The sequence below is a fragment of the Lipotes vexillifer genome, unplaced genomic scaffold (assembly GCF_000442215.2).
Source record: "Lipotes vexillifer unplaced genomic scaffold, Lipotes_vexillifer_v1.1 scaffold1762, whole genome shotgun sequence".
Taxonomy (NCBI): Eukaryota; Metazoa; Chordata; class Mammalia; order Artiodactyla; family Lipotidae; genus Lipotes; species Lipotes vexillifer.
This window is the reverse complement of record NW_006787493.1, coordinates 247,502-251,468: the sequence shown is the minus strand read 5'-3', so window position 1 is coordinate 251,468 and position 3,967 is coordinate 247,502.

Here is a 3,967-nt window from a genome sequence, read left to right as displayed (position 1 = left end):
TAAAGAATGGCTCTAGTTTTGGAATTTGGAATCTCAATGATACTGCTTAATTTACTGGCTATTCATGAAAATTTCTTTGATATTTAAAAATTTTCAGACTGCTTTGTATCTTTATCCCTGAGAAATTAGGGTTGCTTTATTATGGAATCCTGAAAAGTTACATTTTAGAAAGAGAACTCAGTTCTAAGCACTTTACAAAATCCAATTCAAATCCATTTGTTATAGTCTATTTCAGAGGCTTTAAATCCTCCCTTCCTCCTTCCCTCCCTTCCCCTTCCTCCCTTTTTCTTCCTTTCTCCCTCTCTCTCTCTCTCTCTCTCTCTCTCCCTCTCCCTCCCTTCCTTCCTTTTTTTGTTTTGAGGTACGCAGGCCTCTCACTCTTGTGGCTTCTCCCGTTGCAGAGCACAGGCTCCAGACTCACAGGCTCAGCGGCCATGGCTCACAGGCCCAGCCGCTCCGCCCGGGCACGAACCCGTGTCCCCTGCAGTGGCAGGCGGACTCTCAACCACTGCGCCACCAGGGATGCCCTTTCCTTCCTAACATTTTTTCTTTTCTTTCCCTTCCTCCCTCCCTGCCTTCTTCCTTTCCCTCCTTCTCTCCTTCCTTCCTTTCTTTTGGCCCAAGGGTTCCAAAGAGGGGGCTTCAGGTCAGAGTAGGAGGTGTCAGAGACCTGCCAGTAGTCAGGCTCTGGGCTGGGACATCTCCACCTCAATAACAGCAGTCTGCTTTTATTTGCATGACATTTCTTTTGGAAAAATTCGAAAACCATGGTTAAGAGGTGACAATATAGAATGAGAACAGTAATAAAAAGCTCTTAAAGAACTGGTAACATTTATCCCCTGCTTTTCATCTGCTCTTTAGAGGCTGCTCCATAAATTGAGCTGGGGAGTCACTTGAACATGGGACAGTGATAAGGACTGGATAGAGTCTTATCCCTCATCCATCCACCTTTACCACCCTTTCCTATTTATATTCCATGCTAATAGGGTCACCAATGGGCGTAGGGACTCAGATCCATTTAAAATATTTAATTTTGTAAGGGAATTTCTGGGAATACTGCTCTAGAAATGGATTTTCTTTACATCTGGATTTTAGAGTTTAGGAAAGAATCCTATCTTCTTTTTCAAAAAGAGACTGAAAGCGCAAGGTATAAGGATGGGGAGTTAGACTTATCAGAGGACAGGACAAGTGGGGAGGAGTTGCTGAGACCGAATATGAGGCCCATTTGTTATTTCAGCTTCTTTGAGGATGAAGGTTTAAAGAGAGAAGAGAATTCACAGAGAGGGTAATTTCCAATCAAGCAATGGTGAGAACCAGAGGTCCCAGGTGAAAATGTGGGTGTTCTAACAGTTGGGCTGAGCCCAGTAATGGGACATCTCAATTGATGCTTGTAAGGTTAGACAGGTGGGCAGGCAGTGGCATCTAGAAGGTCCACCAATGGGGTCCTTAGCCAGTATACTAATGTTTAGGGGCAGAGCGTTTGGCTCTGAGACTGGAAAGACCTAGGCAGGATTTTAGTTCTTCTGTAATTAATTGGAGCATTGGCAGCTTATTGGTGTGGGTTCCTAAAATGGAGAACAAAACAAAATTCTCATCCTATAAACTGGGGCACATGGGAAAACTGGGTCTTTGGAGCTTGAGGGCAAGGACCTCATTATCAGAATAGAGAAGTAGACAGGGGGTTGCACTGCACCAGAGGGATTTGGGAGCTGGGTAGTAAGCACTACGATCCCACGTCAGGGATCATCAAACTGGGAGAATGATTCTAGTGGAGAGATCATGGGTCAAGACATGAGGGAAAGCAAAGTCATGTAAAATGAGGCTGGGGTAAAGAGTGTTGAGAAAAGTCAAAGGTATGCTGTCACTTTAGGGTTTTTTTTTCACAACAGATAACGGTCATACATTCTTGAACCTAAAGACAAGAGCTAAGTAATTCTATTGGTTGTTTAAATCTGGCAAAAGAATAACTAAATAATTTGAACTCTAAGACATGTGGCCTACTACTAATCTCTGACAAAAACTGTAAACAGAGAAGGGAGTTGCTATAAACATAGCTAGCTGATTCTTTTGGTGCATATTTTTAGTTAAGTAAACTGATGGTCTTTGGTCACGTCCTTACATTTTATTTTGCAGTCCTCGCAGGTGCTGGAGTTGGTGTCTAGAGGGATGCACTCCAACTAAAGGTTATTGAAAGAGTTGGGCTTTTAGCCTCATAAAGACCTGGGAAGACAGTTCAGAGAAGGAGCACTGGGAAGTGTGAAGAGGGCTTTGCATTTTATTTTCCGTATAATAGTCCTTGGATACAAATCCTTTTATTTTTATTTGTCAGCACTGAGAGTTTGCTTTAGTTTGGTAGTACAAATAATTCAAAGGTTGGTGTTAGCAATCCTTGGATTCTAAAAATACCTATATGTTTTTGGCATATAGAAATCAGAGCTTTTTAAGACTGGAAGGGATTTTAAGATCATCAAAATTAAATTGCTTCATTTTACAATTGAGAACACTGAGGCCTGTAAAAGTTATGTGACTTGCTTAATGCTGGACATGAATGGTTGGGCCAGGACTAGAAACGATGAAATGGATTTCTAGTCCACTATTTCCATTACCATGCCTCTGCTATCTCAGATAACAACACAAGCTTTTAAATCAACAACTTTATTTATTTATTTATTAACAACAATTTTAATCTGAATTTGTTCTGATTTTCAAAGCAATTTATTATTTCCTATGAGAATTTATAATGGGCATTTCAGTGATGCTGATAGTTTGTACAAGCTCAAAATGTATCCATCAAGTTTCCTATTTTTATCTTTGATTGGTAATGATGAGTTCTGTTTATTTTTAAATACATTTTAAAATGTATTTGCTGAGTTCTGTTGAAATGAGATTTATTTTTTTTTAAATTTTCAATTGTCATGGTGGAAAAGAGATCCCTTGGATTTTTATGTTTTAGGGCAAGCATTTGACTAATCAACTTGAAAACTCTATTAAATATTTTTTCCTTTACCCAAGAGGCAGACAAGGAAAGGGAATTCTGGTCTTTTTTCATCTTGGTCAAATTCTTGTGCTAATTTCTCTGTGATTTCTGCTATGCATTGTGAACTATGACCATATATGAAAATAATCTGTTTTAGGTCATGGCTGTGGGCAAAGATTAATTGGTGAAAAATGGGCCTGTTTGTGGGATTTACCACACAGTAAGTTTTCAGATCTCCCTGGAAAAATGTGGAATTAGGTCTTTGAGAAATGAAGTTCTGTCATGAGGTTGAAGGGAGAGTTTTGGTGGAGGGAAACACAGTTCACTCTCTAAGGCGTTATGATTGGTTAGATTCCAGAGCAGTCCCTTCGGTACAGCAAAGTTCTTCCCGCTTTCAAGTCAGCGCTTCCCACACGTAGCTAGTTTCACCAGTAATTCACAGATAGCATCTTGGCTTCTTTCATGGCCAACTGATCCAAACTGGGCAATGGTCTTGGAGAGAACTCCTAATCCGCCCATTCCCCATCTCTAGAACATGTAGTTACAGTGAAAAAGCCTTCCATGGGAAAAGAACTTTTCGACAGCAGATTTTCTATGCTCCTTGAGACGGATGCAGATGTCAACCAGTGCGTATGTTTGGCAAGGACGCAGAGAGGATGGAACGGTAGTTCCTCCCCTATGAAGATGGTTCTTGAGGAAGACAATCTCGGTAGTATCTACTAGGATCTACTAGGAGAGCGCTCCACGTGCATGCTCCTCCCTAAAAGCCACTGCAAGGGCCTGTTGCGTGGCCCAAGAATCCACGTTGCTGTTGAGGTCAGACCTAGCCACAGTGATCAAGGTTTCTTCCCCATGACCTTGGTGGTGGCTGGCCCTTTACCAGGTCACAGCTCGGCTCGGACAGTCCAAGGGTCCACCCTAAACTGGGATGAGGGTAGAGGCAGGACCCGCCGCCTCCCCCCCTCAACTCGGTTTCTCTACTAGACACTC